At 36.2% G+C, this 25706-nt stretch overlaps 1 protein-coding gene across 7 annotated transcripts in view; it reads left to right on the top strand.

Annotated features, from left to right (window-relative positions):
* Positions 1 to 1200: 1200 nt before the first annotated feature.
* Positions 1201 to 25706, top strand: part of TANK (TRAF family member associated NFKB activator) — a 92554-nt gene continuing 68048 nt past the window's right edge. For 3 of the 7 annotated variants that reach the window (XM_010329724.2, XM_074399592.1, XM_074399596.1), the window contains exon 1: positions 14442 to 14590. The gene's annotated coding sequence lies outside the window, so the exon portion shown is untranslated. Of the gene's footprint in view, positions 1340 to 14441; positions 14591 to 25706 lie in introns of those variants that run through there. The other 4 variants (XM_074399594.1, XM_074399593.1, XM_074399595.1 and 1 more) reach the window with 3 other exon arrangements.

The raw sequence follows: 25706 nt of genomic DNA, 5'->3' as shown, positions 1-25706 counted from the left end.
AGTTATAAAACCTATAGTTCTGAAAGAAATATGTTACATTGTATGTTAGATAAGTAGAAGACTTTTAATTATATAAACAATTTAGCATTTTAGCTACTTTCGAAATTATTTCTTTTGTAGAATGATTTCATCATAAGTAGCAATATCTCATTTATTTAACATACAATTTAAGAGAGGGCGGTATTTCAAAATGGAAAAGAAACTAGACTAAGAATCGAAAGTTCTAAATTCTAGACTTTTACTAACTGTCAAACTTCAGGTAAGGCCTCAGACTTCTCATCTGTAAAATGCAGGATCTGACAAAGGAGGCTGCCTAATTGAGACAGGTTTTTTTTCCAGCTCAATAACTTATATGCCAAGAGTGTAGTGCAGTAAATAAAGAAATCCGCTTGGATTCAAAAGACTCAGATTTTAATCTGAGCACTACTTCTCACTTTACTTGTGACATTGAGCATTTACCTCCTGTTTCCCTCATCTGTAATAAAAAGGAAATAGAACAGATGTTGTCTAAGGACATTTCCAGCTCTAAAATTTTATATCAAAGAAAAATGTGGTGCACATGCTGTCTTCCGTTTGCATGTAAAATGTGATGTTTTGCTCCAAGTAGCGTAAGAGAAATACAGGTGTTTGTAAAGTATTTCCTGAATTTGCCCGAACACACATTTATCCCATGAACGGTGAACCTTAGTTCTCAATGCAGAAAAGCTGTCTTCATAGCCTTGTTTGCTTCACCTCTCTTCTGAGTGCCTAAGCTCAGGCTCTGCAAATGAGCTTAAACCTTATTACCACTAAGCTTCTTCCAAGTGACTTCTGTAGACCAAGAAGCAAAGACAGCTATAGCAAATTTGGTTTTTAACCTGCTGTTTATAAATATGTTTCTTAGGTCAAAAAGTGACTTGTTAAAGGCTAAAAAGCCACTTATCAAATAAACTGAACTTTTAAGTTTTCTTACATAAAATGCTTAATCCAGAAATATTTTTGTGTTTACAATTCCTGGGGTTGTATTTTTTTGTTGTTAAAATGCCTTAACTATTCACATAAAGTATCCTTGCTTCAAAAGGAAGTCAGAGCTACAGTCATGAGTGGTTTACAGAATATTTTCTGATAGTCTTTGCTTCATTTCAATATTGTGCCATGATTGGCTGTTGCTAGCTACAAATAAGGAAGTCTTCAAGTTGGGGGATTTCTCAGTGGAAGTTCCCACTTCAACATAAGGGAGAGCTCTGGACAGTTTGAGCAGCATTGATAGAGCCTGTGGAAAATGTTTTTGGACTGTATAACTGCCTACATCTTTACAAAGGAACAGTCTACAAAGGAAGACTTGTAACCGGGAGAAGAGGTAATCACATTTCAATAGTTCCTACTAATTCTCAATCTAGCAAGGTGGCCTGGATGTCTTAAACTAAATTGTTGCAGATTTGTTACCCTCTTACTTTTACTATGTAATTTATGACACGATTCAATAATGCCTTTGTACGATGTCACGGTTAGAAATTTGGCCTTTAAAAAATGCCCAGAGATGGTGGCTCATACCTGTAACCTAGCACTTTGGGAGGCTAAGGTGGGAGGATCGCTTGAACCCAGGAATTTGAGACTGGCCTGGGCAACATAGTGAGACTCCCATCTCTCTTTTTTTAAAATAAAGAAAGAAAGAAAAAGGGTCCCTAGCCAAGACCAAGGAAAATTTAAATTTTTTAAATTTTCTTTCTAACTTTTAAGACAGAATTTATGTGTCTACCTGAATGTTTTTTTTTTAAGTTTATATCTGGAATAAAAGCCTTTTCCAACGAATGATTTTTATAACATAATGTAAGACTGAAAGGTATATGGCTTTAGTTGTTCATAACTTACTAGGCTGAAAAGTAAATTAAAGTAAAAGTGTATTTATAGTTTTTTGGGTTATATTTTTAATAATCAATTCTGGCCAGATCCAGTGTGTCTATTCAAACATTAACTCAAGGCTGGGCACAGTGGCTCACTCCCGTAATCCCAGCACTTGGGAAGCTGGGGCCAGCAGATCACCTGAGGTCAGGAGTTGGAGACCAGCCTGGCCAACGTGGTGAAACCCCATCTACTAAAATACAAAAATTATCTGAGCGTAGTGGTGCATGCCTGTAATCCCAGCTACTCAGAAGGCTGAGACAGGAGAATCACTTGAACCCAGGAGGCGGAGGTTGCAGTAAGCCGAGATGGTGCCATTACCTGGGCAACAAGAGCAAAACTTTGTCTCAAAAAATAAAATAAAATAAAATAAAAAAGATTAACTCAAGTTTAGTATTTTTCTCCTCTCATATAAAGCCCATGATAGTGAATATTTTATTACACTAAAGTATTAATCTTATGGATAGTTCATCTCCTTGGACCATTTAAACTTACACAGTAATAGTAATCTAGTCTTATTCTATTACTAATTAGCCCTTATAGTTTCACAACCAAAAATGAATATTAAATATCACGTAATATTTAAATTATTTTCTTAAGAATAATCATAGGAAAAAATGACAGCTCAAAAGGATTAAAAGTCAAGAATTTTTATCACTATTGTTATATTATTATAATAGCTGTCATTTGTTGAATGCCTACTGGAGGAAAAGAGTCACAGGATCTTCAAGCTTGTAAGTGGCAGAACCAGGACTTAAATATAAATTCATATCACCTCTTTATCCATGGCTTTATGTTACTACTGGCCTGCCTAATATTAAAATAATATTTGGGAGATGTTATATCCCAAAAGACGGAGATTCTTATGATAGAAAAAGGAAGATGACTTGGCCATGTTCACGCAGCTGCCAAGTCATTTTTAGAAGCTTAGGTCTTTCTTCTCACTCACCCACTCCCATCTCCTCACTCCCTCCAGGGTACACTTCCACACACACACAGGTAAGCACACTAGTATGCCACCAAGCATTAGCCTCAGAGCCAGAAGAAGACATGGGGTTGCATACCCAGTCCAACCTGCCTGATGTTCCTGCCCAGCAGCCAACTGGGGCCCTAGAGCAAAGTACATAGTTATTTCTTTTAAACACTTCTGACCATGACAGAGATAACTAAGTAGATGATTCAAAATAAATAAAGCTCCCCTGAAAAAGTTCTGATTAGAATTTCATGAAACTTATACACGAATTTGAGGTAAGTGATCAACCTTATAGCATAGAAACTTTCTGTCTGAATATTCTATTACTGTTTCTAATGCGTTAAGGTCTCAATAAACATAAAATTTCTTTATTTATCATTAAACATATTCCAATACATTTTGCTTATCTTCTTGTGTATGTAGTAAAGGTACTTGATAGGGATATTCATTCCACTATATTTTCTAACTAATTATTGCTGGCTTCTTAATTTCACAATTTTACCTTTCATCTAACCATTTTATTTCCCTCATTTGTTCTAAATTATTTTAGGAATTTACATGTGATGCCTAGACAGAAAAAAATATAATTATGTATTATCACTTTTTATCCTCACCACATTGGCCAGAATTTCTGGAACAGTGTTTAATGACAGAGAAGACAGCAGTCAACCTTGTCTTGTTTTTGATCTCAGTGGGAATTTCCCTAGTGGTTAGCATTAAGAATGAGGCTGGCTGTTGGTTTAAGATAAGTACATTTATCATAAAAACCAAATAATTGCCAAGTTCTTTGTTTACTAGAGGCTTATTTAAGAAAAAAAAAATAGAGACTTCATGTTAACCTATACTCTATGTCTTTTGGTATCTTTAGAAACAACAGTATGGTTTTTCTACTTCAAACTATAGTGCTCTGTTGTTACACAAGGCAGTCATTGCATTTTTTAAAACTCCATGTCATCAAAAATCATGTTATAAAAATGATTGCTTTGGTAATGAAGGTAGGTTTATAGTTATAAACTATTTTTTGTTGTTGCTCTGATTAAAATAATAAATTGGTAGTTCAAAAGAAGCCAACCAAACCTACACATTTCCTCTTTTTCTTTTCAATCCACATGCTTAGACACCTCTTCTCTATTATTTTGGCTTCACAATTCTGTTCACAACTCAAACTAACAGAAAAAGAATGAAAACAATGTGACATAAGCCAAGGAACCCTATCCAGGCAGAGCAACCAGATAAATAAGCAGCTGTTCCTATGCTTTGTACAAAAAGCCTTCTTCCCATGATGACAGTGCTAGCTGCAGACTGCAATTCAGTTACAACTGTGGTAAGCAAAATGTGTGTCCAAATCGATTAATCTTATATCCAAGTTATAATAAGAAAATGTATGCTAAAGAGAAATGTTTGAAATTTGCTGAGAATTTCTAATAGTCATATTCACAATTAGAAATTTAGTCCGTATTTTTTTTTTTTTTTTTGAGACGGAGTTTCGCTCTTGTTACTCAGGCTGGAGTGCAATGGCGCGATCTCGGCTCACCGCAACCTCCACCTCCTGGGCTCAGGCAATTCTCCTGCCTCAGCCTCCTGAGGAGCTGGGATTACAGGCACGCTCCACCATGTCCAGCTAATTTTTTGTATTTTTAGTAGAGACGGGGTTTCACCATGTTGACCAGTATGGTCTCGATCTCCTGACCTCGCGATCCACCTGCCTCGGCCTCCCAAAGTGCTGAGATTACAGGCGTGAGCCACCACGCCTGGCAGTCTGTATTTTTATTTTTGTACTCATTAGTCTAAAAATTAGTCTGCATTTTTATTTTCTAGAACACATCACTAGTAGGTTTCGGTATCAAAGTGAGACTAGCTTAATAAAGCAAAATGATAAAAATACCAAAATATTCCAGTGTCTAAAACAAATTCAATAGGAGTTATCTGTTCCTTGAAATGTTTAAATAACATCCATAATACTGTTGGGCCTTGGCATCCCCTTTCAAAATAATTCTTTAACTGTTTTTACAATGTCTTCTGTTGTTATTGATCTACTTGGAGTTCATGCTATTTTTTTTCATGCAGCTTAGTTTATTTGTTTTTGCTTATAAATGGTGCTTTAAAAATTTTTTCAATTATATTGGCACACATGGTTTTCTCTTGAACTTTTAAAACCATCTCCAAAACTATGTGGGTAAACCTTTTTCATGACTCATTTTGTCCATTTATGTTTTCTCTCTTTTTTTTTTTCTGATTGGACATGTCACAGAACATGTGACATGTTGGATCTATTTCTTCATCTTGGATCTGTTTCTTCTATAGTTAGCTCTTTGTAAAACTGTTTTTGCTTCATTAATATTAATATTTGCTTTATTAATATTAATATTTTCTCAATGTCTTTTTTAGACTATTTTACTTTTCTAAGTTTGTGAGTTGAATTCTTAGTTCATTTCTTCTTTTTCTTCTTTTGTAATGAAAATATTTAAGGCTAGGAGTTTTTTAATACTATTTTAACATCTTACAACTTCTGATACACTGCTTTCACATTTTCAGTTTTACAGTCTTTAATTGAAGTTTTATTTTCCCTTTGATCTGAGTTATTTAGGACAGTAAAGTTTTTTTTTTAATGAATAGTCTATCTTTTTTAAAACCATTTTATATTTAGAGAAAAATCAAGTGAACACTACAGAGAGTTCACATACACCACTCTGCCTTCCCCCAACACTCAAAGTATTCCCTATTGCATTAATATGGTACAATTGTTTCAATTTATGAACCAATATGGATACATTATTATTAACTCGTGTCCATAGTTTATTTAGATTGTCTTATTTTTTCCCTTTTGAAAAACTGAGGTGATATTCACATAACACAAATCTAATCATTTTAAAATGAACAATTCATTGTCATTTAGTACACTGACAATGTTGTATAACCACCACCTCTATCTAGTTTCAAAAATTTTCACCACCCCAAAAGGAAACAGTGTACTATGAAGCAGTTGTTCTGCATTTCTCACTCCCCTCAGCCCTGGCAACCACAAATCAGCATTCTGTCTCTGCATACATCTATTCTGAATATTTCATTTAAGTGAAACCATACAGTGTGACTTTATTTTCTTTATTATTTTACTTTAAGTTCCAGGATACAAAAGCAGAGCATATAGGTTTGTTACATATGTAACAAACCACGTGTGCCATGGTGGTTTGCTGTACTTATCAACCTATCATCTAGGTTTTATTTTCTTAGTCATTACCATGTGAATTACAATTATAATTAACAACCTAAATTTATAACAACTTAATTTGAATTGATACCAACTTAGTTTCAGTAACATATAAAAACTCTACTAACCTGTAGTTTAATCACCCCTTATGTGTTATTGTTAAAATTATATCTTTAAAACTTGTGTGAAAGATTTATAACTATTTTTAAGCATTTGTCTTTTAAATCATGTAGGAAATAAAAAGAGGAGTGACAAAACAAAATATAATTATCCTAGCTGTAATATATTTACCTATGTAGTTGTCTTTATTGAAGTTCTTTATTTCTTTGTATGACCTCAAATTATCTCCTAGTAGTCAGTCTGAGAGACTCCCTTTATCATTTCTTTAGGGTAATTCTACTAATAACAAGCTCCTTCTGCTTTTGTTTATCGTAAAATGTCTTAATTTCTTGTTTATTTTTGAAGAGTACTCTCGCCAGATATAGAATTATTGGTTTACACTTTTTTTCTAGCACTTTATATATGCCATTCTACTGTTTTCTGCCCTTCATAGTTTCAAAGCAAAATTGGCTATTAACCTTATTGATGATCCCTTGCACATAATGTGTCACTTCTTTCTTGATGCCTTCAATATTCTCTCTTTGTCCTCAATTCAAAAATTGCCTCAAAAGTTGAGAGTATCTGTGCAATGAAATAATACATGAACAAGACCTGGCCTACAGAAGGACCTCAATAAATATTAGGTAATATAAATAATTCCTGTCATTTAGTGTGTGATTCTACATGCATTTGATTTTTAATTTAAATAAATAGTCATAATTATCACTTAAAATGTCTTTAAAAGTGCACACTGAGAAGGTCTAGATATTAGGCTTACTAGAAAAAGACTTTCAGTCAATTCTCTTAAATATGCCCAAAGAGCTAAAGGATAGTTTGATTATAATGTGCCTCAATGTGGATTTCTTTGAGTTCATTCTACTTCAAGTTAATTAAACAACTTGAATAAGCTGATTCAGACTTTTATCAAATTGGGAAGTTTTCAGACATTGTTTCTTGAAATATTTTTTCTGCTTCAGTTCTGTCACTTCTCCTTCAAGACTCCCACAATGCATAGTTGGTAAGCTTGGTATTAACTATCTTATCACAGTCTTTGACTCTTTCTTCTGCTTGCTGAAATCTGCTATTTTAAACCCTGATAATTAATTTTCCATTTATTATTGTACCATTCAGCTCCAGAATTTCTATTTGATTCTGTTTTATAATTTATATCACTTTTTTATATTCTCCTTTTGTTCATAAATTATTTATCTGATTTCTTTTAGTTCTTTGTCCATGGTTTTCTTTAACTCTTTGGGCATGTTTAAGGCAACTGATTGAAAGTCTTTTTCTAGTAAGTCCAATATGTAGACCTTCTCAGTATGAACTTTTAAAGATATTTTGAGTGATAATTATGACAGTTTAAATTAAAAATCAGGCTAGGTGTGACTCCAATTCACACCTCTAATCCCAGCACTTTGGGAAGCAGAGACAGGTGGATCACTTGAGCTCAGAAGTTTAATACCAGCCTCGGAAATATGGTGAAACTCTGTATATTCAAAGAATACAAAAATTAGCCAGGCATGATGGTTCATGCCTGTCATCCCTCCCAGCTACTCAGGAGGATAAGGTGGAAGAATCACATGAGCCCAGGAAGTCAAGGCTGCAGTGAGCCAAGATCATGCCACTGCACTCCAGCCTTGGTGACAGAGCAAGACCCTGTCTCAAAAAAAAAAAAAAAAAAAAAAAATCAACTGATCAACTGCATGGCATGTAGAACCACCTACTAAGTTATAGGAATTGTCTATATTACCAGTATCTAAGGATTTACTGCAGTCCTCCTGTAGGCTAGGTTTTATTCATTTATGATTTTATTGTACAAGTAAACTCAACCTTTGACAGGAGAAGAAACTGAGGCACAGGATTAGTAAAGTCATGTGATTAGTTAATGGCAATACCAACATATGAACGAGCCAATTTTAACACAGAACTCTTACAATCATCATGCTTTAGCTTCTCTCAGCTGCAGCTTGCCTTTGTGGAGGCAATGATAACCTAGGACTCTGCTTAGTGAGTGTAAGTTTCTTTAACATCAGTCAATGAGACCATCCTAACCTTAAAAACATCCAAATATGTATCTTGAAATTTCAAGTATAATGCATGTCACAAAGGGGAAAGGACAGGATGAAACAGGAGCCAATAACTGAGCCCACAGTCTTAACCTGAAAAGGAAATCAAGCGTGGCTTAGCTTAGAATCATATCCTTCAGCAGAGGCCTCAACAGACCAGGTTAAATATGAGGGAAACATGTTCTAGGCTGAGGAAAGCAGCAAATACCTGAAAGGACAAAACAGGTATCATTTGAGGTATTAAAAGAGGCCCAAAATCACCAGGAAGAAGAAACAGAACATAAGTCTGGAGAGTTAGGAAGACACCTCATTCCAGGAGTAAGAGTTTGGGTTTTATCCTAAAGGTGGGGGGGAAGACATTTGATGGTTGTAGGTGGTAAAGAAACATAACAACATAGCATCTGACAAGGGAGAAAGTGAGGCTAACAATTAGGAGGCTAGAATGGTAACTATGAGTTGATGGTGGCTTGAACAAGGGGTATGAATGGAGATAGAGAGTGGCAATGGGAACATAGACTGTAAGCATGCAAGAAATACTGCAGAATATTACTCATATAATATACCTGATTGGGTGACTGATTGAAAGTTGGGAATTAAGACTTTTAAATTTTTATTATGTAGACAGTGTTTTCATTTCTGTCTTCCTCGATTAACATAAAAATTAAACATACACTTTTTTTTTTTTTTTTTTTTGAGAAAGTCTCACTTTGTTGCCCAGGCTGGAGTGCAGTGCTGCCATCTCAGCTCACTGCAACCTCCGCCTCCTGGGTTCAAATGATGCTTGTCCCTCAGCCTCCTGAGCAGGTGGGATTACAGGTGTGTACCCCGACACCTGGTTAATTTTTGTAATTTTAGTAAAGACGGGGTTTTGCCATGTTGGCCAGGCTAGTCTCAAACTCCTGGCCTCAAGTGATCCACCTGCCTCAGCCTCTCAAAGTGCTGGGATTACAGGCATGAACCACCCTACCTGGCCAAAAACAAGTGTACACTTTTAAATTCTACTCGTAGTTATTTATCTTTACGTTAAAATAACTAAAATGATACCGCTTCAATTATTATACTTAGAACGAGATTCTATCATTTTCTTATTTATATATGTAGAAGATGAGAAAATGAGTAAAATAGCAGAACACATTTAATTTCTGCCACTTCCCTTGCACCCACCTGCTTATTTGTTGCTGTAATCAGGAAATTGTGACCATATTATTATTATTATTAAATTATTTATTGGGTAATAATTTGTATCTTATGTGTCAAAAATTACATTTTTTCATTGTTTTGTAATTGCAACATGTTTTTACTTGATCTGTGTTTAAATTATTTCAAATTTTTTCTGATATTTATTTTATATCGGAATTTCACCTTTCTTGAGTTTTTAATTTTGACTCCTTCTTAAGGGAAGTATATCTTCAATTGTTTCAGAAAATGGGCGGTATGATTTTGAACCTTGAGGTATCTGAGAATGTCTTTGTTTTCCTTTTCTTGAACGAATGATAACTTGAGTAGACAGATGCTATAGGCCAAATATTTGCCAGGCAACTGTAGATGTTATTCTATTCAGCTTTTGAAGTTTAATGCTGAAGACAAGTTAGGTCCTTTTTCCTTTGCAATTAATTTATTTTTTTTTCCACCTAGATTCTTGTAGAACTTTTTCCATACTTTAGATACCAGAAGGCTTCCCTCTCCCTCTCAAGGCTGGACTATGGGTTTTCAGAGTACCATATATTTACCCTAGTGTAATATCATAATACCACATTGTATAAGAATTGCCTGATTCTTGTATGTATGTCACCCACTACGGACACCAAGTTCTTTTAAGGATCACTAGGACTGCCTTAGTGATCCTTCTATCCCTAATTCTTATCATATAGCAAATATTCCCAAAATATCTGCTAAGTAAATTAATGAATTGATAGAGCATTTAATATTGACATTTTTTAACATGATAGGTCATTAATGTATTTCAAAACACACTGAGTCCTTTTCATTTCTAGGAAGTGTTATATTGGTTCAAAGTATTACTTCAGATAGCTGCTGATATATCTGTGGTTGCCGTCTGTTCTATTTATCCCAATCTCTTTTTCAGGAAAAAGTTGAAGCATAATCTTTCAACCATTTATCTTAATGGTTGTCACCTATTTGTACTTTACATTCATAGTTTGGAAGAGTTTTTCAAGCTTTTACTCTAATCACTGATTTATTATTCGGTAATATTGATTCCGTCTTTGATTATGTCCGAATCATATGTGAATGTTGCCATTGCATGTTCTGTTTACAGCTTAACTTATCCAACTTTGGTTTTATTTCACCTTGTCTTTAATTCCCTCCTTATCTTAGTCTAGTAGCTTATATTTCATCTCTTTTTGCATAGAAAATACAAAGCAGAGTCTCTCAATATACTTCTGCTTCCAGCAAATCATTTTCCAAAGTATTCACTTTCTTTGCATTTTAAAGACTCTCTTTCAGACAGCATAATCTTTTCAAAGGGATGCTTTCTCTTGTATTTCCTCGTTCCAAGTCTTGTGTCACTCTTACTACATGTATGTGTGGATTTTGGTTCTTGGCTCTTCTCATTATCTCTGATTGCTATTAGTTCCTCAGCATAGATGACATATATGAGCTGGAAGACATATAGACATGCACAGTCAACAGCGAACTTTTTGGCTTGAAGCTGACATTTATCAACTTTGTCACTGTGGGTGTTGGGCTGAGGTGAGACTCCTTACCTTTACTAGTTAGTTACTTTAAAAAGGAGAATTCTTGGTTAATCAGAAATTATTATTTGTCTTTTTCTTGATAAAAATCATATACAAAAATCTAAACCTCAGAGAAATAAACATCTTAGTTCTGTCTGCCCAACCCCTTTCATTATTAGCTTCACAAGCTTAGATACAGAACATCACACCTATCCACTCCCTTTGGGATATTGCTGGTATTCACCAGGCCATAGCTAAAAAATGGGTCATATAGAGAGGTACTGAAGGGAGAGATTAGGGCAAAGAGGTGTAAAATGTTTCTTAGTTGTCACACATAGTAGTGGAGTTACTAGTAAGGGCCATAAGGCAGGTAGCTTCCTTATTATCTTCCATACCAATGCCTTTGCTTGCCTTCCAGCAAAAAAGTACATGTTCATTTCAGCTTCACAGTTCTTACAATAAGTGCAATATTCTCAAATTCTGGAATTAAGGCGTTTGTCAACAGGGTTCCAGCTGCTCTTATGGTACCTTCTGTGAGTTAGAAAACACCTCTCTGAGAAGACACAGGCTGAAGGAGGCAAGGCTTGGCAAGTGAGCACAGCCTACTCAACCATACACAGTAGCCCTGGTTGTCAGTCTCCCTTCTGAGGCCATTATGAGTTCTCATGTTTTTCTGATTTTTTATAGGCATTTTAGTTGGAGAGTCTGCAACATAAACAGCCAGTCCTGGTGTCATTGTAAATCAGAAGTCAACCAGATTCCATTAATAGTAATATTTCATATCAAAGATTTGACTGAGAACATACCTGACATTCCAAGTTGCAGTAAGTGTGTGTATTGGCAGGTTTTTGTCCCTAGATTTATATTCAGAACTCTCAATGAAATATTAAGCAGTTTTAAAACTAGGTTCTAAAATATTTTTGAGACAGGGTCTCTCTTTGTTGCCCAGGCTGGAGTGCAGTGGCACAATCCCAGCTGACTGAAACCTCTGCCTCTCAGGTTCAAACAATCCTCCCGCCTCAGCCTCCTGTATAGCTGGGATTACAGGTGTGCACCACCACACCTGGCTAATTTTTGTATTTGTAGTTGAAACAGGGTTTCACCACATTGGCCAGGCTCATCTTGAGCCCCTGACTTCAAGTGATCAGAGCATCTTGGCCTCCCAAAGTGCTCAGATTACAGGCGTGAGCCCCTGCGCCCGGCCAGATTCCAAAATATATTAAAAAGGCCTGCAATTCCCCCATTTTCTTTTAATTAATTAATTAATTATTATTTTTAAAGAGACATGGGCAAATCTCAAACTCCTGAGCTCAAGTGATCCTCTCAGTTCGGTCTCCCAAAGTGTTAGGATTACATGTGTGAGCCCCACACCCGGCCAGTTCCTCATTTTTATCACACTATACCCAACCTCCAATGCCACATCACTGCTCACTAACTTGAGGTATATAATAATTTGAGGGAAAGAAAGTTGGAATAAAATTATGTCATTATTTAAAAAGATTATTCCTCAAATAAATGTCTCAACTCAATTTCCAACCTTTATAAAACATATTATATGTAAATTCTTAAAAAATCATCATGATAGGAAATGGAAAATGTTTGATATCACTTTAGCATTATTTAGAAAGTAATTCTACCAGCATTTATGCAGATTTCACATATAGTGGAATTATGTAGCTACTTCTCTTTATGACTACATCATAGGAGTGGAAAGAGAGAAAAACATGTATTTAAGAAATGTGTATATCTAGCTTATTTCCTTATACAAAGTTTTTAGCACCTCCATATTTCAAAATGCATAAGCATTCAGCTTTAGATTCTGAGTATATTACTAAATCCCACTGTATCAATCAGAAATCTTCAAAGCATCCTATTTAATTTGTTCAAGCAGTGCTGTATAAACTGGACTTTATCAAAATTTCTGCTTTGTAAAAGATACTGTCAAGAGAATGAAAAGACAAGCCACAGACAAGGAGAAAACTTTTGCAAAAGACATATCTGATAAAGGATGTTTTTGTTATCAAAAATATACAAATAACACTTAAAACTCAGCATTTGGAGAACAACCTGATTAAAAACGAGCCAAAGGCCTTTACAAATACCTCCCCAAAGAAGAAAACCAGAGGCAAATAAATAGGCATATGAAAAAATCCTCCACATTATTTGTCATCAGGGAAATGCAAATTAAAACAACAATGAAATACCACACGGACTTCTTAGAATGGCCAAAATCTAAAACACTTAACAACATGAAATGCTGGCAAGGATTTGGAGTGACAGGGAACACTTACTCATTCCTAGTGGGAATGCAAAATGGTATCCACTTTGGAAGACAATTTGGCAATTGCTTACAAAAGTAAACATTCTCTTACCTTATGATCCAGCACAATCATACTCCTTGGTATTTTCCCAAAGGGGATGAGAACATGTCTGCACAAAAAACCTGCACACAGATATTTATAGCAGCTTTTTTCATCACACCAGGGTAAGGGATGTTGATAATAGGGAATGACTATGCTTGTGTAGAGGCAGAAAAATATGGAAAATCTTTGGACATTTCTTTCAGTTTTGCTGTGAATATAAAACTGCTCTTTAAAAAAAGTTAAAAATATTTTTTTTAAAGCAGTACTGTGTTGTCATGTTTAACTCACTACAAGAAAACTATTCAGCTGGTCAAAACGTTATAGATGAGAAGTTTCTGTTTGTTAAAGAGATTGTTTCAAATATATTTAGGCTTTGACTTTTAAAAGTATAGAGCAACATTCAAGATAACTAGACGGAATGCACTGCAACTTAGCAGGTTTTCCTTGGACTTAACTAGCCTAAGGAAAAATGTGTAAACATCCACGATTCAGAAGTATAGGGAGATACTGGGGCAGCCAGAACCTCATCCCTTGCTCTAAAAGGAAACGGTATCTTTCCTGTTGTATCTATGATTTGAATCTTAGAGAATATTCATACATGGCTAGGAATTGGAATAATGGGGAAGTCTTAATTCATGGGAAAATTTCTAATAAAGTTGTACCTCCATTTCCAGCCATTCCTCTTTAACAAGTACATTTAGTGAAAAATATTATTAGTAGGGGAGAAACCAAATGGGTATGCGTATATGTAGTGTCTTTCAGAGTGTGGGCTTTCACAACCTTTAATTACAGACGTTCATGAGGATCTGTCGAAAACGCATGTTCCTGGGCTTCAGTCCAGTTGCTCTGAAATGAAACCTGTAGGAGTAGGTCGGTGAAACTACATCTTGTTTCTCAGGTGATTCTTGGGTAGTTTAACTCATAGCTAGTTTGATGTCATTTATTTAACGGTTATTTATTTACTGGTTATTTATCGTTTGGCAAAAAATCTAGGAAAGACCCGCAAGTGACCTTTAAACTTCACATAGGATTCCCTCCCTCGGCTGCCTTACTTTCCCTAAGAGGCGGGGACTTGGCTGGACGGGGCGGGGCGGGGCGGGGCAGAGCAGCGCAGCCCCGGGCTGCGCGGGGCGGGGTGGAAGGGCCCTAGCCTGGCCTTGCCGGGTGGAAGGCGAGGCGCTAATGGCTCCGCGCGCAGGCGCTGCCCTCTGAACTGGAACAAAAAGCAACTTCCGGTTGGAGTCACTCGGCCGGGGCGCCGGCGACCTGACGCGAGAGGGAGTGTAGCCGAAACCCTGAATTGAGTAAGTAAGAAACTTTACGAATTGGTGGGTCCGAATCCGTCGGCACGGTGACAGAGAATTTGTGTGCGTGAGCGAGAGAGACGCGCTGACAGTAGGGAAGCCGCAGGGAGAGAAGCCGAGGAGCGGCAGTAGACGACCAATGTGCAGTTTGGGGATTTTGTGCGGGAGAAACCACGCGAGTCCTTCCTCCTGAGCGGACTCTGCGGGGGTTTTCCGAGCCCGCGATGCCAGCGTAGCATCGTCGGCCCCTGCCCCAACGGCTTCAGGGGAGGGACTCCTCCCGGCTGCTTTGCCCGGGAAATGGGGGTGGCAGGGCCTGCCGTGTCGAGATGAGCAGTGGACTCGCCAGGAGCGTCCCTGACTTGCCTTCTAGAGAGGGACTGCCTCCTAGAATCAAGTACTGTCGTGCTTACTCTTTCGAAAACTTAATTGGTTCTTTCTGTTGTTTTCCCAAAGTGGTTGCACAATTCCCCTCTGCCTTCCTGTGGGGTGTCATCATAGCCTGGTCAATGAGAAGTTGGGTAACTTCCCAGAGGGTCACGGAGGGAGTGGGTGGCCAAGGCAAAAAGAACGGAAGCAAACCCCGCCCGCGGTGGGAACCCAGGCGCTAGGTAGAGTCCCAGCGCCGGTATACACTGACGAGCAACGAGTTACAGGCAAAAAAAAGCTGTGCTTGTCAAGAAGTAGAAAGGGGGAGGATAATCTAAGAAGAGCTGTGCTTTTATTGCTATGCCGTAAGGAGCAAAAGTAAAGCAGCTGTGCTATGTAAAGTGGTGTTTATCTCACCTCGCAGGAGATGCTTTTGACAAGTTATAATAAGGGAGAGATGGTAGTAAAGGAAGTGAAGAAGTGACATGAAATTGAAGGAAAAGAAAACGAGCTGTCTCCCTGCCGCAGTTGGAATACACACTCAAATAAGAGGTAGCAGAGAAGCAAGCAGTGTATTCTGTTAAAAAGTATTGTGTCCTCATTTGAGAAAGGAGGGACTCACAAATAATACAACTATATATAAAGCAGAAAGTCAGATCCTTCTCAGACCTCTCCCCAATGATATGTAATCCAAGCCTTCCACATCTTTCCTTTATGTGCATAATCATGTTATTTCACCTTCTTATGAAAATGACATTATGCATACTGTTCCGTAATTTCTTTCAGATTAAATATATACATACAGTGAAAGTCTTGCCATATGTAGCTCTGTTTTATTGTAATGTCAGCATGGCATTGCATTGTGTAGATGTACCAAATTATAGTTAACTATCATTTACGACGTCCTGCCCAATATTCTTCAAAATTATCTGTTACTCATTAGACTACAGATTTATTAATCCTTTATGAAATATAGCAGATATTTTCAGGAATTATCAATGCTTTGGTTAAAATGCCCAGGTTTTTTTAATCTCAAATCTTAAGAATTTTTAAATCCATGTTTGTTAATTTTTAAATATATGTTTAAAGTCAAATGTTTGTTAATTTTTAAATATATGTTTAAAATCAAAAAATTCTTAAAATATTTTCAATTCTCTTTTTATGATTTACTCATTAAAACATCTGAAAATTATTTTTGTATAGCGTATATGATAAGGATTTAACTTTTTCTTTGTTTTTCATGAATGGGCAGCCATTTTTCCTGAAATCATTTGTTGAAACTATTTCTCTTCCAGCTAACTAGAAATACCTCCTTAATGTTGTAAATTCTCATGTGTACATGCATCTTTTCTTTAGACTTATCTGTTGCTTTTATCTTTTTGTCTCTTTCTTTACAAATACCAATCTGCTTTGACATTACATTTTCTAGTAATTCACAGGACAAGTCCCTCTTCATTTTTCCTTTTCCAAATTTTCTTGAACATAATTGTATTATCTTTGAGATAAAATTTAAAATAAACTGTTAATACTTCATTAAAATAATCTTCTAGGGATTTAACCATTTTTTTCTTATATTTTGTGACCAGTATGTAGATGAGTATTTATGTATCTGGCCAACTTTCTAAATTTATTAGTTTTAATAAATTGTTTCACTTGAATTTTCTAAGAAAACAATAATCTAATTATAATAATGTTATCTCCTTCTTTCTTTGCTTTAATGAATTGCTGGCTTCCCCAGAACAGTGGTAAATAATAACAGTGATTCTGGCCATCTTTTATCTTGTTTCTTAGTTTGGGGATGTTTTTACTATGTCACTGTTATATATGAAGTTACCATTAATTTTTAATAAATTCTATTTATCAAGAAAGTTTAATATTTCTAGCTCTTGATTTTTACAGAGAACTATTTGGATTGTATCCAAAGTCATTTTTGCTACTGGAGATGAGGAGGGTCTATTGCATTAGCTAGCACTTTGAGAACAATTTTGAATGATAGATATTGGGTATTCATTTGGTATGTATATATATTTCTTGTCATGTTAAGATAATGTCTCTTCATTACTTATTCACGTTTTTTAAAAATCAGGAATGGAAGTTGGATTTTGTCAAATGGCTTTTTGACATCTATCATAACGTTTGTAGGTACTATTCATCTTTGACCTAATAAGGTAGTGAATTATTTTAGTATATTTCCAGTTTGTGAACCAATCTTACGCTCAGTCATGGTGTAGTATTTAAGTATATATTGGTTCCTTTGGTAGCATTTTTATTTAAAATCAGTAATTGAGATTCATTTTATACTCACTTTTTTGTTATCTTTGCTAGGTTTTGATGTCAAGGTTATGCTGGTTTCCTAAAAAGAACTGGGAAGAGTTCCTCTTCCTCTGCTCTGATGTAGTTTAAATAGCCAAAGAACTCTCTTCTTTGAAGGTTTGAAATAGTTCACTCATGAAACCATCTAGGTCTGAGAGTACATTGTTCTTAAGACAGCAATAATATTCAGCAAAATGGTCCAGAACAAACAAACACCCCTTGGAGTAAATACAATTAAATGAAAGAGTCTGGGACACCACTAATGCCAAGAACTAAAGAATGGCTGCTGTGCTGATCCTGGTTATTTCCCCCCCACACACAACTTTTTTTTTCCTAGACAAGGAAAAATGCTATAGGTAGGCTGAGGCTGTTAAGTAAAATGTCTTGCTATTCTTTATCTTCCCTTCTGCAGTTATGTTACAGAAGCAATGGTATTGTTTCTACATGGACAGGTTTGTCTATGCCCTGAAAGAAACCAAGAGTGAAACTCAACTAGGAAAGTATCAGTTTCACTTTGTTGTCACTAGTTTCCCAATTTTGCCAGGAAATTTCTTACATTAAAGGTAATAACCAAGCTGTCATTTTACTGTAGTCAAATTCTACAGAGAGTTTCAAAATGAGCAGGTGAAAAATATACAAGCTTGACATGGTTATACTTATTTAATATGAAGTGAAAATCATTAGCACAGTTCAGGTATGTGCATGTACATGGAGCACTGTTATTATTTAACAAAAGCCCACCTTTTTACTTGACTAGTAGTTTACTGTTAATGTATAGATAATAGTGTATAGACTTTTATAAATGATTATTTCAAATGCTTTTTGATTGCCTTCAAAAATATGACCTGAGACAGGTAATGTAATTTAGCAGTTTGCGTCTGTGAACTATGGATGATACCTACAGACACTCAAGTGTTATTTACAGTAGGATGCAGGCATTATGTGAATGCTTGAGTATTTATTTCCATTTATGGGCTATTATAGCAAAAGTAATTGGGGACTTGTCCTATTTTAAAACTATAGCTGTTGTCCAAAAGCAAATGGTAAATAAAAATAGCCTGTTGACATAAAGCTTCGCTATTTTGATGATATGCATTAGCTGATTGACTGTTACTACTATTTATCCTTTTTGTTTTCTAACACCTTATAAGCATAAATATTACTGTTTAATTGCAGTTTGTTTGTGTTCGGTTATGTAAAGCCTAGTTTTAGTTTCTATTTTCTGTAGAATTTATGCTGTGGCTGCCGTTTCCCACATGCTATCTCTTATGCTTGCTGCCATGGTTTTGAATCATAACTACAGGGAAAGAGGAGTCTATTGTTTAGATACATAACAAAAATCTCTTATAGTTCAGAACCAAGATTATGATTACTTTCAGGAAGGGATAACATTAATATGAAATGAACTACCTTTTCAGTGAGTGGTTAATTAATTTTCAGAGTCTTTTAAACTAGGTGCAGTATTTGGCCACTGTTCAAATAAGTTGAGGGGGACTGGTACTACGCCCTATGTAACTGAAAACAAAACTTTGGGACTTGTGTAGTACATGTGTCACATTTTCCAGTTCCTAATCTATAAAAGCTTTTTAAATTGTGGTAAAATTCACATAATGTAAAATTTACCATCTTATCCTTTTTAAACTGTGTGGTTCAATGTTAAATGCATTCACATTGCTGTGCAATCAAAAAAAACTTTTAAAGGGACTTATTTTTCTTAAGCAAAAGAGTTTCAGAAGTAAATAGTGGCAATGATTTGTCTCATGGAAAAGTTCCTGGACAGTAACTTTTTACCTTCAGAGATATATTCTCTACAAATGGTAATTATTAGTAGTAAGTTATGAGAGTAAACAGTTTGAGTACTAATGATCTATCATAGATTTTACTTAACACCAATAATTTTTCTTTGCAAAAAAGAAGGGTCTACTGAAAATAGATTGGTAACATTGAAAACAAAGTCTTCTAAGTCATTACAGTAAGGAATTAATGGAGATTGAGTAGATAAAGAAAACTAATATGAGTTCCATTTTGATGGTTACTTAGCAAGTTGAAGTTATGAGAGTCTTTGAAATATTTGCTGGACAAATATTAATTGTTTTGCTGGACAATAGCAAAATGACCCAATCAGGTAATAATTTTGCCAGAGAGTGACTTGCTATAAGGGACAGAAGTTAGAGACTTAGATTCTTTCAAAATAAAGGATATATATTTTTTTAATTGCTTGAAGAAAAATTTTTGGAACCAGTCAGCACATCAGCTGTTATTGTGAGATATTCAAGTGGTTTTACTATTCATAACCATTTACTGTGTGGAATTTACTAGAATATGATTTCATAACCTCAAGTATTTGGAATCCCAAAAGTAGAAATGCCTTTCCCTTGATATTGTTATTTCTCAACCTTTAAAAATTCCTATTTCCTTTCTGATAAACATTAAAATCTCACAAATTCTAGAGGATTGTAATACATGTTCCTTCCCATACAATCCTACTCCTCCTCTACACCTCTCCGTACTGACTACTGACTTTCTCTTCTAGTTCCCTCATCCATGAATATTACGCAGAGTCCTTCTTTATATGATTTATAATAGAGTTTTAATATTAACTACTTTAAAATTTGCATCCTCTCTCCTCCATCTTTAGATTCTAACATTGCCCCTACTCAGAGGAGAGGATACCCCTTAAAGATTACTGAATTGAGCACAGCCAACTGAGCAGTGCCATGTTTATGTTCATCTCAGAGGAGGAGAATATCACATGCCTACTTTCCCTTTTGGTGTTATACTGTTTAGTTGTGCACTTAAACCCATAACATTTGATAAGTAGTCTCAGAGAAAGCAGTATTACTGGAGAAAAAAAGGAAGTAAGGACAAACTGAGACTCATGGGTGTGGTCTTTGACTGTGAAATCTTTTAGCTCTTGCAAGGTAGCATAGAAAATTTCACCAAGTTCTAACATCCAGTAAAATGGAGAACATGTAATGGGGAGCTTTGGGTTTAACCAGTGAGATTATCTTGTTTGTCCTATTGCATTTAGCCAGCCAGCCAGCTTATGGAAAAATACAAAATTCAAATTCTAACACTGCTGGATTTATGATATTTAAGGTTTCTATTACATCTGCTGGCTGGGTGGAGCACAGAAACAGTATAGTGCAATATGCTCTGGGTATATTCATGACAAAAGCTTACAATGTAGAAAGAGAATAGAAATGCAAGTTGTCAGTGGGAGAGTTGGCTGCTTGTGTTATATAACTCCTTAAAAGTGGAAAATGATCGTAAGTAAATGTGGGTAGTGACAGTTCTCTTCAATTTCCTTTCTTCAGGTAAGGAAAACATACTTACCTTTAAAGGTCTTCCTAACCATCCAAAAGAGAAGATGCCTTATTTATGTGTATATGCCATGTTGTTTACCGATTTTTTTTTTTTTTTGTTCTTGATGCTTTTTGTGGGTGAGAAGGCAAACATATAGCTAAGATACAGAAAAGACAGGATGTAGTGGGGCAGAGTGGCTTTATGCCTAAAATCTCAACTACTCAGAAGGCTGAGGTAGAAGGATTGCTTGAGGTGAGGAGTCTAGGCTACAGTGAGCTATGATTGCACTACCACACTCACTGCACTCTAGCCGGCAGGGACAGAGTGAGGCTCTGTCTCAAAAAAAAAAAAAAAATTAGATTGTGTTTGTCATTCACTGATTCACCTCTTCATGTGCTACAGTGTTAACTTTTCTGAAACAGAGTATGAACTCCTTTTATTATTCATAGCCCAAGGGGTTGGGAAAGGCTGGTGGTTTTCTTTTCTAGAGTAAAGTGGAAGGGGTAGCAGTTACTCAAGGTGATTTCCTTTCCCCATCCTGAAACTGCTTTAGATTTGAGTTGGTCTTTCACCGTAAGTGTGAACTCTGGCAGAGCATTTACCCAGAAACAGAATAGGCTCAGCAATTGGGGAAACCCAGCAGAGGGACCTTGCCTGCCTCCCAAATTACTCACATTGTCTCTACCACCTACAAAATAGTAGACCTTACTAAAGAATTACTAATCATCCTGGGGTGAAGATGGCCAAAATTCTACCTTTAAGCCTTTGATTCTCTTCCAATGTGGAATGTGTGTGTGTGTGTGTGTGTGTGTGTGTGTGTGTGTGTGTAACTGATCAGAGTTCAGATGTTCTGCTTAAACAGGCAATTGGAGGTAGAATATCATTTGGCTGATACAGTCTCAGCCTCAGTCTCAGCCTCAGTGCAGCTCCAGAAGCACCAGTAACCTTGATTACTACTTTATCCAGGATTGGTTGGCTGTCATTTGACAGCATAATAATGGCTGCTAAAGACAGCTGACTTAAGATGTTGTATCTATTATCAACCTAATGAAACTGAGGCAAAATAAATATAGGAACTTTATTTAGGTAAAGGTTGAGGGCAGCTGCCCCATGGGACACACTTCCAGGTTGCCTTGGGGCGTGCTTCCTTCGGCCTTTATTGCAACCTGGTTTTTAAAGGCAAAAGCGGACAAGGAATGGGCTGAGTTACTTGATCGGAATTCTCATTGGTTTACAGAAATAACATTGATTAGTGATGATACATTGTTGAACTATAGGCTATGAGTTATGATATCTAATATATGGCATTTTATGACTACTTAGCATCACATAGTAGTTGGCTTCAAGAGGATCATTTAGTTTACAGGGGAGAGTGAGACGTTACTGCTGTCACACACTCACATTTCAGTGCCTCTCTGGGCCTGATAATTAAAAGGGGTTTGTACTCCTCATATGAAAAGTTTTTCTTTCTCACTATGAAATAAGGAGGGAAGTTCATTTTAAAAGGGGTGGAAGAGTATGGAGAATTACAGAGCCAGTATAGAAGATTCAACACCCAGATAGTAGAAGTCCCAGAAAGGAATACAAAAGGAAAGAAATTACCCCAAAAAATTATCAAGAAAATTTCCAGGAACTAAAGGATGAATTTCCAGATTGAAAAGGCCCACCAAGCACCTATTGCTATGATATAAATAGTTCATGGCCAGGTATGGTCCTGAAATTTCAGAATCCTAGGGATAAAGAGAGAGACAAAAAAATCCTGATAGTTTTCAAAGAGGAAAAAAAAAAAATCGGTTAAGGCAGGCACAGTGGCTCAGGCCTATAATCCATCCTTTTTGGGAGGCTGAGGTGGGCAGATCACCTGAGGTTGGGAGTTCAAGACCAGCCTGGCTAACATGGTGAAATCCAGTCTTTACTAAAAATACAAAAATTAGCCAGGTGTGGTGGCACACACCTGTAATTTCAGCTACTGTGGAGGCTATGGCACAAGAATTACCACTTGAACCCCGGAGGTGAAGGTTGCAGTGACCCAAGATCATGCCCTTGCACTCCAGCCTCAAGCAACAGAGCGAGACTCGTCCAACACACACATTCCTGATGATTCTATCAGGAATCAAATGAATCTAATCTTCAATAAAAATAAACCAAAGCTAGAAGACAGCATAGCAAAGCTTTCAGAATTCTGAGGAAAAATTACTTCTAACCTAGAACTCTTAATCTGGCCAAACTATTAGTTAAGTCAGAAGGTAAAGATATTTTCAGTTATGCAAAGCCTCAGAAAATTTACTTCCCAAACACTTTCTTAGGAAACTGCTGGAGGATTTGCATCACCATGTGGGGATATAAAACAAGAAAAGATTTGGGAGAATGAAAATGGGGGATTCAATTAGAGAAAGCTGGACAAAGGGTATCCCCAAATTCAAGGTAAAGAAGGTCCCAACATGAAGGTTTTCCATCAGGCATAGAGAGCAACTAGTCTAGATTGGGGCAAGCCAGAAAGCTTACAAAGTGATTCTTCTAAAGAGATACAATACCTGAAGTGTCTGAATGTGTTGAGGAGTTCCGTTAGTGGTGATAGGAAACAAAGCAAACAAAAGTTTTCAGGGAAAAAAATTTTCAGGAAAGGAACAACATCCATGGTATATTATGTTGTTCAGCAGTGCATAGCATTACATAGTAATAAGAATGTAAAAGCTGAATCCTAATCTAATGAAAAGTTAGATATAACTATATTGGAGAAATGGGAAGAATAGGAAGTAGGGGATGTTTAAAGAGAACTGAATCCTAATTTTCCATGATGGGGAGACAAAAACTGAAAAATCAGTAGTGGCAATATTACATGTTATTTAGAGATACAGAGATAAATACAAAAAAGAGTAAGTCAAAAGAATTGCTGCCAAGGTATAGCAGGAAATAGGGAGGGGAAAGTAGTGGACTACTGTTTTTCTTGTCTTATAGAACTGCTCAGCTTACTAAGATATAGTTATGAATAGCTCTGATTAAAATAAAAACTAGAGGGTACAGAGCTAGAGGTTTTGCTTTAGCAACAGAAAGACCTAGATTTATCTGGTTCTTCCATTTTCTAATTCTGTGTCTTATGCAACTTAATTACCCTTTTGAAGCTCAGTTTACTCTTCTGTAAAGGGAAGACAATATATGCTTCTACAGAGGGAAGATTAAAAATGAGGTAGTCTATGTAAAATGCCTACAAATAGATCTTTGTTCTTACCCCAACCCCAATGCTTACCATGATCAAATAGGGAACCACCTTCTGTACTGTTGGGATGATTGCCATTCAACCAGAAGACTGGTATTGTCTTTCTGGTCCATGACTATGTGCCTCTTTGAATTAAAGGCATGTCTTTGAGATCTGTCTTCTCTCTCAACTATCTGTAGATAGTTTGAGAATTTAAGTAGAATTAGGATGATAAGAGTATTGGTAGGGGGAACATCAAGTTAAAAATGTCATTGCTACTTAGTGGGAGATGGGCTATGGTCACAGTCAAATTTCTCAACAAGAACTTTAGCACAAATGCCATTAATAGAGCAAACATTTGTCATATAGGCTGATGAGTTGTGGAAATTTTATGGAACCATGATCAACAAAGTGCTGTTGCTCTGGGTCATCTGCCAAAGTATGCAAAATACCTTTATTTATTTATTTGAGAAAGTCTTCTACCTTAGCAACTGCAATTTTTGTTCCTAAATTCTATATACTTCTTGTAGAATAATTCAAAAAGCAGATCACTGTGGGAAAAAAGGCAACTTTATGAAAACTGAAAACCTGCTTCCCTGTATTGGTGATATTTGCATAGTGTTTTCCAAGCTATGACTCGACCCCCTATGGCAGTAATTTTAAATCCATCTTAAATCTCCTCCCCATAGAAAATTAGATCTGGAGTCTTGGATGAGGTTTGGTATTCTATTTTTTAAAACCATTGTGGGTGATTCTAATGTACTGACAGGTTGCGAACTAGTGTCCTATAGCTGGACTGTACCCCAAGATTCTAAATTGGGAGATATGGGGAAACAGAGGTTCATAGAAAGGTTAAATGACTTGTTTACTCTCATCTATCTCCAAGCTCATCTATACTGGACATGTGTTATGAACTTCAACTCTGATTTTATCATCTTTAGTTGACTAGGCTTTAATTTAGATTACCTAATCTAAATTGCTTTAACAGACAAATGAGTACATTTTACACAAGATGTGGTATAGTTGAAAATTTGGTTTGCAGTCTTTATTTTATAATGGCTTTTTATTTTTTTTCCAGAGACAAAATGAAGTAAAACAGCAAATCTGAGTTTCTAATCAATTATTTCTTCCCCACAGTAGGGTGGCACAGAAAGTATTAAAATTTACTAGGTCTGAATATTCATATTTGTGGTAAACTGGTGTGGCCTTGAAAAGGGTAGAAAGTTAGGTAATTTTGGCACAGGTGCAGGTTTGAAAGGTTGGTCTGTTGGACTGCCCAAGGATTTTTGTAGCCTTGTCTTCAGGAATATTCAACAGTCTGAAGGAAAGAACTTGTTGCATGGTACTGGATTAAAAATATTGGATCTGGTTTTAAGCTAATATATTAAAGTCATACCCTAAACATCTTGGGAATTACTGGAAATGGAGATCTGGAAATCTCTGAAACCTTATTTATTTTTTCATTCGAGTTCTCACAATTATTTCTAATAAAACAAGTTGTGGCTTGCAAACATTTGCCCAACAGCCTCTAGATGTCCTCAGGGAAATTAAAAGCAAGGAGTATGAAGAGCTGTAGAGTCCTGTGCCAGTGGTTAAGAGCTTTATAATTATGTGGGCTTTTGTCTGTTCCTATTTATCATTGGGAATGTTTGCAAGGCTAAATGGCTGCTCAGCAATTTTAAGCTGTGATTTAAAGAGAAATTAGGCCCTTTTGTGAAAAGGTCTTCTATCTCTTGAAATTTCAACTCTTTTTTTTTTTTGAGATGGAGTCTCACTCTGTTACAAGGGCTGGAGTGCAGTGGTGCAATCTCAGTTCACTGCAACCTCCACCTCCTGGGTCAAGTGATTCTTCTGCCTCAGCTTCCTGAGTAGCTGGGATTACAGGTGCCTGTCTCTATGCCTAGCTAATTTTTTGTATTTTTAGTAGAGACA

The sequence above is a fragment of the Saimiri boliviensis genome, chromosome 5 (assembly GCF_048565385.1).
Source record: "Saimiri boliviensis isolate mSaiBol1 chromosome 5, mSaiBol1.pri, whole genome shotgun sequence".
NCBI lineage: Eukaryota > Metazoa > Chordata > Mammalia > Primates > Cebidae > Saimiri > Saimiri boliviensis.
The sequence above is the reverse complement of the archived record's forward strand: the minus strand, read 5'-3'. Positions and strand labels throughout refer to the sequence as shown.